Genomic DNA, 12,493 nt, shown 5'->3' on the forward strand with positions numbered 1-12,493 from the left:
ATACCTACATACACCTTTCAAACTGGAAGTTCTCAATTTTAGGTCCAAAAGGTTCTGAATACCAAGGACAACCACACAGAAGTACATAAAAATTTTGGAAATTGGCAAAACTATTATTAATAATTTTTGGTCTCCTATCGACTTACAGTTGTTATGCTTTTTGTCAATTACTTATAATCAACCATTGTGTTAATTATTATATTATCTCTCAAGTTTTTATTTAAATTCTAATATAATTGAGAGCTTTGATTCAATAATTTAATCAAAGACTCTGTCAAATGTATACCTAAGTACTTAGTTTTTATATTTTTTAATCAGACATTTCCGTAAAAGAAAAGTTTGATCAAAAATGTTAATAAGGCTACACTAACAGATGCATATGCGATATCGAGTCACCATCTACTAATATTTACTGCTAACTTAATTTCAATAACCAAATATGGGACATACTATAATCGAAGAAACAAATCACAAAAATAGGCCAAGCCTTTAAATTTTTGTTTAGTCCAATCGAGATGCATTTTTCTGCATTCAATTCGTGAGATCGTCTACAAACTTTATGAATATAAGAGATCAATTCATCATTAAAAGTGCATCAGTTCATAAAAAACGGACATTTAGACACACGAGTGATGCTATAATGGGTTCCATTTTTTATTCGGACGTACGGAACCCTAACCTGAGAACTACATTCAAACTACAAATGTAAATTTGTACGCACAATATTTTGTTTTCTTGAAAGATTTACCACGTTATATTCAAACCATAGATTTCTTATTAATTCTCTTGTAATCTATAGGCAAAGAACTATTTTCTGTGTTTTTTCAAAATTTTAAGTTCAGCAGAATTTTCATTTATTTTCATAAATAACTTTAAAACTATTAATTTTAAAATTATAAAATATATTTGAGATCCTTATAACAAGCCGCTTCATTTGCTATGTCATACGGTATAGTTTGCAAAACTTTTTCTTAAATTTCCTATTGGCCCTCAAAAATGAATCCCATGTTCAAAATTAATTTATTTATGTTATGTTTATGTGTCCGTGTTTGGGTCATCATCGTGATCCAGAAGTGATAATTTCGGTAACTAGCTAAACAAAAATTAATCAATTTTTATTCCTTTTATTTCTTTCTAACCACAAGAGGCAGTAAATGCATATCAACTACGTTTTAAATTTCGCGAAAGCATTTTAGATGGAATCAACCAGCAGATAAGAAACAACATTCTATAGGCTACGTGAAATCACTAAAAACCTTAAAGATATTACGATTGTGCAAGGAGAGTTTCAGAATTTCACGCATGGTCACCCAATAGCTACAAGCAAATACAAACGTATACTTACATACACAGCCCATTTCACCACGTTGCCTTTCGTCTAGGAAGTAAGCACAACCATGACACAAGCCACGCGAGATTTTACCTAAATAAACTGCTCTAGATACGACATTTTTTTAAATGATAATGAAACAACAAACGCACTTTCGTACTTGTTTTTTGGCTACTATACATACGTAAAATCATTAAACAAACGCATTAGCATATATTGTAATATTCATTAGAGACATAATTACACCAAAATGAGGTGGTTGGAATAAATGTAGGTATAAATACATGGAGAGCTCAAACTGTAGGTATGAGTCTAATCCAAAAGTTTATCAGATTACGACCACCGACGATAGCAGCAACAATGTTTAGCAAAGTGAGATATTTCGTTAAATAATACGTGGTGTTGTACATAGTGTACATGTTTTTTTTGTCAAGTGTAATACTGTTAGTGAGATATAGAGGGTGTTTTTGAAATAAGTAGTAAGTTTTGGAGAGTATTCACTAGATAAAATAGGGAATCGCATGGTGAGTGAAGCAGCGTGGTTAAGGGTAAAAAAACAATTGAAAGAATACCAGATGATGCTGTAATTCGAAGTCGGCCCTGGGCGTGAATTGACGACATATACAAAAATTGCAATACAACTAAGCAGGCTATACATAATAATCTTTAGACACCCACTGTAATAACAATTAATTAAATAACTACTTTGTTCATCGCTTATAATAAGCAATACTACTTAAAGTATTGAGAACACAAAACAAGGAAATATTTAAAGTTATCTAAACTTTAATAAGTAAATAATATCCTTTGTGTAGATAAAAGTAATTTTATTAAATTTTCAAACCACCATTACCTTTTGCCAAGATGCGGTATCTTTTTTTATGGGTAATTCGCCCTATCCTATCAACAGAGAAAAAATTAATTACAACACCAGTAAACACACACACATACGTTCGGACACTGCAAAAATAATTTCTGAATAGCGCAAAAATGTCCGGCATTTGGCGTACTTCATTTGCAGCGATTATACACGGTCGCGATAATAATTAACGTTCTCCCCTGAGGTTTGATACACGCCGTGTCTTATACAACCCCATACAAATAAGTCGAACGGATTTAGATCAGGACTACGCGCCAGCCAGGTACAGGACCCGTACATCCAATCCAGCGTCAAAAAATTCACGCATTGGTCAATGTAATAATACTCGGCACTGACCTATGACACATTGACCTACTTCTAATTACTTACCAACAATATATGAGTACAAAAATACAAAATAATATACAACTCGATGCTGCTAAATAGCATCTGATTGAATGCAGCGGTGCAACGTCATAGTTCCCTACGTGATCCTACCAGGGTCGAACTAGCCATTGCTTGTACTTTCAAATACGTTTTTCTCAAAAACGATAGACTTTCGAACCACCATACATTTACTAGTTTCATTGTGCCCTATCGCCTCCTACTAGCTTGCTACATATTTCAGAAACACTCTGTATATTACTTGTTGTAACAGGATTACAAATAATCCGAATTAACAGAAACTTTTTTTTTTATCTTAAGTAAACGCTAATTCACTGAAATTATTTTAAATTACTTTTGCATTAGTAGTAGTATTCGAATCTTCATAATCCTTAAGGAATAAAATTTAAGTGTGTGGTATATATATATTTGTCAAAATTTTCAGGTGTTAGTATTCACTCTACTTGCGACAGTTTCTTTGGCGTATCCTGGAATTTTAGAACATGCCACTTCTTATAGTAATAGTAATTTAGGATATGGTGGACATCACGCGATAAGCAGTATCAGTCTAGGCTCTAGTCACGGTTCTAGTCTCGGTAGTCTGGGCAACAGTTTAAGTAGCGGTTGGTGGAAAGGGCAGAAAGAACATGTTGATTATCACGTAAGTAAGAACGGTATAAATTTGAGTTTTAAAACTCAGGCTTGCTTTTTCAAATGAAACTTCTAAATAGACGGGGGGGTATTACGATTGTTTCTGTCACGAAAAAGCGTTACGGTCGCGTGGAGGGGGTAGATGGTATATCACGGGGTGTGAGGCGGCAGCGGCGAAGGTAGAGAAAGGCTGGCAGCAGCGGAGATAGGGCAACGGCTGTATTAGATGGATATAATGTGCAGCCGGGCGGAGATAGTCCCGGCGGCGTGTGCTGTGCTCAGCTGTTGTTTTTTTACCTCTGCTCTCCATGTGGCTGAGCATCATTGCCTCTACGATCTGTGTAAAAACCAAATCATAATTTGCAGTAAACCTGTAAAAACGACATGTGTGCTGAGACACATAGTAAAAATGAAACTTTATTATTTATTTAAGTGGAAAAACGAATAGCAACGGACAAGTGGAAAACGAATCGCCAACAATATTTTTACTTCGTTTTACGGGAAAATTGTTAATGTACTTGTCCAATTTGAAAACCGGACAAAATTTTTACTTAAAGTTTTACGGGCAGGTTTTCAAATTGAACAAATACATTACATCTGCCCGTAAAATTTAAAGTAAAGATTTCGTAGCGATTCGTTTTTCCACATGTCCGTTGAAGTTTCACTTCTACTATGTGTCCTGGCACACATTTGGGTTTTTTTTTTTCGCTAAGATTCAATTGTACGCGACAAGAAAACTTGCGCACAACTGATTTTTGAAAAATGGGCATAGCAAATCGTAATAAAAAGGAAAAGATCATATCTTTCTGTATTTAACGCTCATCGCGCAGCATTTACCCTTTTCTGCTTAATATGACGCTTTTCGGACCCTTTCGATTCGGTGAAACCTTTGCTCCTATCTCTATAATCTTTTTGGATATACCTAACACTATCGCCTTCAATGGTACTCTATCAATAGAATATTATTATCTAAGTAGTATCTGTTACTAATGTAAACTTAATATTTTTGACTATCATTTTCATGCAGGCCCCTGCTCATTATTCGTTTAAATATGGAGTTGAAGATCATAAAACTGGTGATATAAAGGAACACCATGAAAGTCGTAATGGGGACGTAGTCAAAGGAGAGTACTCTTTGCACGAACCCGATGGTACCATCCGCACCGTGAAATACATCGCTGACAAGCATGGGGGATTCCAAGCACAAGTAATTAGACATGGACATTCTATTCATCCCCAAATTATCAGTCACCACGGCCGTGGATGGTAAAGATATGTGTTATAATAAAAACGGTTGTTATTTTGAACTTCTACCCATTCCGGACCGTCCAGTTGCCATAGTATCAAATTGTTTATTCTATCACTTTACCCGACAACATATATCTACATACTATTTATTAGTCTATAAGTGATTTGAACGTTTTTCTACTTTACTGTTACTTATTGTATTAGTAGGTACTGCTGGTGCTACTTGTTTTTATAACTCTTCCATTTTATTTATTGCTATTGTGTAACATAATCAATAATAAACACTTCATACGTTGCATTTTCTAGTTTTTGAATTTTTATAATCTTATTTTTTATTGTATTACATAATTTACCACCACCGTTTCGCCTTAAGGTGAAATGACTTCTTCAGAACTAAAAATACAATCATAACTATAAAGCAAATCTTTACCAAACAATAGGCTCGCTATGATTGTTGAAGTCATACAATAAATTTTGTGAATATTACGGAAACATTAACCGGAACATCAGTAAATATTATCTACCCTTGGCTAGTAATCAATTAAAAAAAAAAAATAGCCATCACAGTTTAAAAGAATAAATGTAATACATAATTGAAATACCTCATAGTAACACAAGAGATTCACATTTAAAAGCATTTTAATAAATTTCTAATAAAAGAAGGGTAGAAGAACATCTCTATTAGGCTACCGTTCGCAAATAATTACGGATGTGAGATGTTCTAATTTTAGGGAAATGCAAAAATTGGCTTAGACTAAAAAAGAGTGGAGGTGCATATCTAACCATCTATGAAATGAGACCCCTATCTAAAGGGGCCGCAGTATGTAGGTTAATTAGAGACCGTATAAATAGTGGAAACGATAACAATCAAGTGGTCGAATACAAGAAACAAATAACGCAGGGTGGTGAGGCGGTTTGCCGTATTCCCCAATTATATAATGAAGTAGCTTAATATTATTATTATATTATTAAATTGTGAATTATAGTTAAATTATTGTTTGAGTAAATAAATGATGTTTATTCATTCGCTAAATGTAATTGTTAAAAAAACTGTTGACTAAGTTATTCTAAATTATACATAAAATTCGTTTTTATATAAGAATACCACGAAATAAAAAAAGGAATTTATACAAGATCACTTCGTTGGCCGTCGACTCACCGACAAAGCATCGTACTCCTACAGGAATAGTTGATCTGAAATTTTGAAATTTGGAGCAATGGAGGCCTAATGAAATAACCAATGTAAAAAATCTGAAGATCATTAATTCTTACTTTTTTGTGGATTTATTACTTAACAAACTAATTTTCCACAAGAAATATTTGTTTGAAAAGCTAAAAAGGATAACCACTTTTTCAAAAAACTTACTGCAACAGACCTGAGCTTTTTTAAAATATTTTTTCAAGTTCGTTGTCTAACGAAACGTTGAAAATTCCAATCATCAATCAGCTTTTCTATTTAAAAAGACAATTTTTGATTAAATAATAGAACAATAATCCTACAAACTTATAAAACCGTGCCAGGCGAGTTTTTCTTAGAATATGTATTTTTTCAGGTTCATCGCCTAAACCAACGATGAATTTTCTTATCATCAAACAGCTTTGCGTTTTGGAAAAACAATTTTTGACTAGATAATAGTACAATAAACCTACAAAATTACAAAACCGTGCCGGACGGGTGTTTTTCTTAGAATATATTTTCAGGTTCGTCGCCTAACGCAACGTTGAACTCTCCCATCATCAATCAGCTTTTCTTCTTAGGAGAATAATTTTTAACTACTTTTTTATACTGATTTGGACAAAAAGAGTATCAATAAAGTTGGTTTTTATTATTTTTTAATTAATATCTCGAAAATAACAAATCCTTATTCACATAAACGGTGTTAGTTATGACACGTATACATGTACGTATTTTAATGATCAGAAGTAAATACATGTCGACACCTATTCGCCAAACGGTTAAAATACAAAGCAGTTTAAAGTTTTAGAAAGTATGATACCTATGAAGTACTATAGTATACATATGTTAGTTAGAAATAGTAAATAGTTACAGAAAGCTACTCGACTTGAACAAATGAAAATTTAGCGTTGCTAGAAAGATTACTGTAAATAAAATAGACTGTCTACTGTAGAATATAAGCGTTTTCTAGTGCAATAGTTACTTAGATAAATAGTTAGAGGGTTTTTACATTTATCTGAGCATTTTTAATTGACTTCAAAGATCAGTTCTCATTATATTTGATACACGATTACTTCGCCAATTATAATAATATATAATGATTTTGACGATTCCTTTTTTGTTTGGAAGGTCATACTTCAGAAATGCTCCCATATAAATTTTATCGATATTGATTCAGTGCTTTTTGAAAATTCAATAAAAACAAAAAATATACACATACTAAAAATTGAAAAATAAAGTTAATTAAAAAAAAAACAAAAACCGACTTTATGACTATACCTACATGTACAAACTTTAACTTAACTTTAATTACTTCAAAGCAAAGTGTATTAAAGAACAATCTGTTTATAAAATGTGCTTTCAAAAATATGACAGCATTTATTGCAGCTCTGAAAAATGTTTTTTTTTTATTTTTAATACGTTTCCACTTTTTGGTTGGTTTGGTTTTTTTTGATTTTCACAAAACTACTCATAATAGTTTTCGAATTTTGTTTTTATTTTTGTAGTCTTGAGTCTACAAAGATAGAAGAGTGATACTTAGTTTGTATAAAGAGCAACAAGCAGTTATAGAGATGGGGCTGCAGCGTAGAGAAGTAAATATTAGGAAGGGTGTCAGACAGGGATGCACACTGTCACCACTACTTTTTAATCTACACATCGAAGACGCGATCAACATCATTAAAGACAGTACAACTGTAGGGATAGATATACAGGGGCAAAAGATTAGTATGCTTCGATTAGCATATGATATAGCAGTATTAGCATCTAGCTAGGAGGAGTTAGGGATAGCTTTAAATAAAATGGATGCGGTACTGACAAAACAGAACTGTATGAAAATAAATAAAAGTAAAAGAAAAACACTGGTATGCAAGGGAAGAAAAAGTAGGGAAAGAGCGAATATAAAGATAGCAGACGAAAAATTAGAAGTGGTTGATTTTAGCTATCTAGGAAGTCAGATAGTTCAGGACGGAAGGAGTAGTAGAAATATAAAGCAGAGGATAGAGCAGGGTCGAGTCGCCTTCAATAAAAAGATGTCACTTCTATGCTCGCGAACGGTTAATTAAGAAATTCTAAAAAGGTTGTTAAAGGTGTATGTTTGGAGCACGGCGCTGTACGGGTATGAAACATGGACAGTGGACGCGGCGGAAAAGAAAAGGTAAGAAGCGTTCGAAATGTGGTGTTACAGGCGAATGATGAGGATACCGTGGATAGAGAAGGTTAGAAATGAAGAGGTATTAAAAAGGGTAAGAGAACAGTGGACTCTATGGATGTCAATAAGAAATAGGCGAGATAGGTTAGTAGGACACCTTCTCAGGCATGAAGGTCTAGTTAGAGACATATTAGAGGCAGAAACGGAAGTTAGGAGGGGTAGAAGTAGGCCTAGATTAGATTACCGTTCGCAAATAGTTAAGGGTATAGGTTGTTCTAGTTTTAGGGAAATGCGAGGATTATCGCAGGATAGAAAAGATTGGAGGTGCGTGTCCAACGACACCCAAGGACTAATGATCTTATGATGATGATGATGAGATTTTTCGAATTCTGGACTGTAGCAATAACTTTTAATTGTTTTTGTTGGACTTACATTACTTTATAATTCATATGACAGCATTTGTAAAAATGTTTTTATACGACGTGGTAATTTTCAACCCCCACGACTAGTCACCGTCATTGGGGGACGTTGGTCGTAACATATTCCTACAGATTCTCCTGGAGAAACAAACTCGGACTGAAATGCTACATTCGTACTTTGATATACATCATGTATATGCCTGGAATTAAACCCTTGGAATGTCAATAGAATACTTGTGCATGTTTAAGTTAAAAGTATGTCATTAATGCATTGTCTGCATCGGGGAGCGAACGAGTTGGTGATCTTTCAACCGAACAATGCAGTCACTGTAAAATCGCAGCGGCCGGTCAAGAGAAAGACTTATCACTTCTATTATTTAATTAAGCCGCGCAAAATATGACGGGTGACACGTCGCTGACGTGATTGTGTAACTCCAAAAAAATGCCTACATTCCAGCGCACATGCATTTCCAACAGCGTTTAAGTAGGTTTCTGAATATTTTTGCGCTAACTAATACGTATACGATATGTACATGGGTGTATCCGACCCGACCGACCGCATTCACGTGTCCAAAAGATTCTTTATCGAAAATGATTAGCTACCTCCAGCGTAGATCGCGAAAACAGCTTTTTAAAATGCTTAATATAGAAAGCCTTTCGTTAACCACATTTAGATACTGCAATACATTATAATATAAAAACACATATGTACAATGAAATTCGGTTATAATGGCACCGCATATAACGACAACCTCAATGAAGTTGACCCAATTAACTTAAATTATTTCTGATTAGAAATATATGGTATTAAACAAAACTATTAGGAAAATTAATAGAAGTTTATAATAACATAGGAATTTTTTACTATCTGCAGTTTCAGACGAAGCTCAACGTTTGGAATATGAACAAATTTTACGATAATTGCTCGTGTAGTAGGGGTGGGGTAGACAGCTCAAAGAAGGTGTACCTTACGTCATTGTTAAGTTATTTGAATTTTTAATCAACACTAGACTGTTTTTCTTGACATGTGAAAATACATGTCATTAATATAAATAATTTCCTAGTAATAAGCAATATAACTATTGACTTTTTCTGTAATTGACCATAATTTCCCCATACAAGTGAATATTGCCATAATTAAGTGACTAAAAACAAAAACAAACTTTCTAGTTTGAACCAGGAGTCGTTTTATAAAATAATTGCTCGAGAAAAACGAAATTTCCCAGAGAATCTGAACACCGATTTACTTCCTAGAATCTGCAGCCTTACGTTAATTACGGAGTGCCATGTATGGGCAAAATGGTCTAGTCATCAGGAACTTCGATATCTCATTTTATCGAACACATGTCTTATAATAGTTCGTCGGTGACAATGTATTTTATTTAGCATTCCTTAAAGGTCTTGCTGAATAGTTAGATTACGTTGTTTATATAAATACAATGAACTTATTCGAATTTAATCGAAAAGTATCCCATTAAAAATGAGAAACTCTTTTCTTTGTAATAATTATAAACCACATGAAATATGACTACAAAGTACATCATGGGTGTGTTCCGAAATATAACCCAGCATACTGGCCACTGCTGTTAACGTCATGAATCGACGCCATATTGTACTGGTGTGCCACCATATTGTACTGGTGAGACAAGTGTGACGTAGTAGTATATCAAACGGATGTGTGTGTATCAGGAATGTTACGGAGCTTCGACTCCGGTTCCGTTAAGTCGGAACTTCCGATTATTATTACACCTTCGGTTCCGACTTCGGCTCCGACACTTTTAAATCGAAGGTTTTAATCGGAGGTCGAAGCATAACATAGCGGCGGCGCGGCGGCCTATGTCGACTGTTATGAACAAGTTCATAGTTTGAACTTCATACATGTCGCGCGGGAAACCCCCCCGTCTTCCACTACGTGCACTGAGCACTCTATCGTCAATTATTATTTCATTGTTTGTTTTATTTTATAATTGAAAATTAAAATGAAAAACATTTGACTAAATAATGTTTTAATTGTCCTTGAATAAAAATTCTCTCTCATGCTACCACTTCTGACTGCCTCCGACTCTGATTCCGACTCCGATTCCGACTCCGATAAAGCAAATTTAAAAACTCCGACTCCGCCTTCGGTTCCGATAAAACTACCTCCGTTACATCCCTGGTGTGTATCTCACTTTGAGGAATTTTTTGTTGTAAAAAACTTTATTAACTTTTGGAGCAAAAGTGTTGTAAACGAGCACAACCACTATTCTCAATATGGCGTCAATTTGACGTCAAAGCACTGGCCAGTATATTTCGGAACGAATCAACAGTATGGCGTCGATTCATGACGTCATCAGCACTGGCCACTATGCTGGGTTATATTTCGGAACACACCCCATAAGAAATGATGCCATTAACATTAAAATGCAGAATAACTGCTTAGTTAAACTGAAAAGACTTTCTTTTCGTCTGGAGGTAGATTATATTTGAATACCGAAAGAAAATACTTTTTGAGATCCGTTTATATATATTGGTCAAGTGAACATACTGTCCCCATGTCTGTCTAAATTGATTTAAACGAGTTCTATTTATAGACGACAAACACCGCAGAGAAAATTTATTGTCCTGAGATAGCCAAACGGTTCTTTATTTAGCCATATAGCGGAAACCTTTCAGATCTAATTTATATTCTTACTCGTAGCAATCTACATCAACCAACGGCAACGCGCACGCCTGGGTGCTGCCGAACAGCCTCCAATTAACTTCAGTTTTTTGTAAAACAAAAAGGTCAGAAAAAGTAGTAGAGAAATTATGCATAAATCGTAACGTGCCCTTTGACGTTATTGGTAATTTCTAAGTGTCAATGAAATAAAACCCACATGCTTAACGTTTACGTCGCAGTTTCACATGCATGCGTATATACAATTTCTTATAATTTCTAGTATAATTACATTGCTGTGATAATTTTTCACAATCATGAACTCTCATAATAAAGTATCTGCAGTTCGGCCGAGCCTTTAAAAGTAAAATCAGCAACTCAATAAAATTTTATAAAATAAACTAATTTAATACTATATGAACCATTTTGACATTTAATAGGAGTTGATTATTAATGAAAATTCGTTTTTATTTTTAATTTTCCCAATACAAATTACGTCAAATTAAAGGAAAATTGTTGCTGTTGTCACACCCTCACCGAGAATCGAACCCGGGACGTTTGATTTACGCACCAATGCTCATAGCTGAGTGGTCAGGTAATTTGAGGTAATTTGTAGTGGGAAAATTAAAAATAAAAATGAATTAAACTAATTTATACCAAAAAATTCCTAAACTAAAACCTTGATAACATTAGTGCACAATAAATGTAATAGGATTTCAAGTGCAGTTAGCACAAAAAAAAATGTAAAATCGATCAGACGATGTAGACTACTAATCAGAAAGTTCGAATTTTTTACAAAATTTTTGTATATTTTACTGACCTCTCTCAGTAGATGTTTTAAAAGTTGATGGGCCTCAAAGTATTCTCAACTCAACATATTTTAAGAAGATGTAAAATTAAATTTTACATTTTCCAAAATTATCATCTGCTTTAATAATTAAAGGTCTGTAAATATTTAAATAAAAATTTTAATACCTATTTTAATTAGGAGATAATAACAAATTAAACTAGTTACGTTTTGGACTAAAACAAATCCAAGCCAGCTTGGTCTCCAAAGACCAATAAATCGTCATTAATATTGACAAATTAATGTCAGCAATTATTATTAGAGGTGTATGTAATAATAAAATCAACCGTTCTGTATAAATTACAATTGGATCAACCTGTTAACACTTATTATTTCATATGACTGTTATTTTCCAATCTAAACGCAGCCTGTCAAATAATAATAGTCTAATTAAATCATTGTGCAGGGTGGACAAATTTCAAATTGTTTTTTTTTTGATGTTTTCATAAACATGCTATCGTCTTTTCTTTTCGAATTAATAACAGAGTTTTGGCTACATCTCCATATCTAGGTTATTTATAATATTAGAAAGGAACAACAACAAAAATACAAGGGGTAAACTACATAAAAATTAATTTCACAATTAAATGCGACCCCACATTTTACATATATTTAAAAAGAGGAAAAAATTATCTCTTAATTATAGTCAACTATGATCCATATTAAAAAAAAAGTACAAGTTCATGTTACAACTCGAAAAGGGATGATTTTTTAACTTTTCTGGCACCACTGCGTAGAAAAGTTCCTGGAGAACGTAAGTTGGTAAAAATAACTAAGATATATCTAGATAT

The sequence above is a fragment of the Agrilus planipennis genome, unplaced genomic scaffold (genome assembly GCF_000699045.2).
Source record: "Agrilus planipennis isolate EAB-ADULT unplaced genomic scaffold, Apla_2.0 scaffold124, whole genome shotgun sequence".
Taxonomy (NCBI): Eukaryota; Metazoa; Arthropoda; class Insecta; order Coleoptera; family Buprestidae; genus Agrilus; species Agrilus planipennis.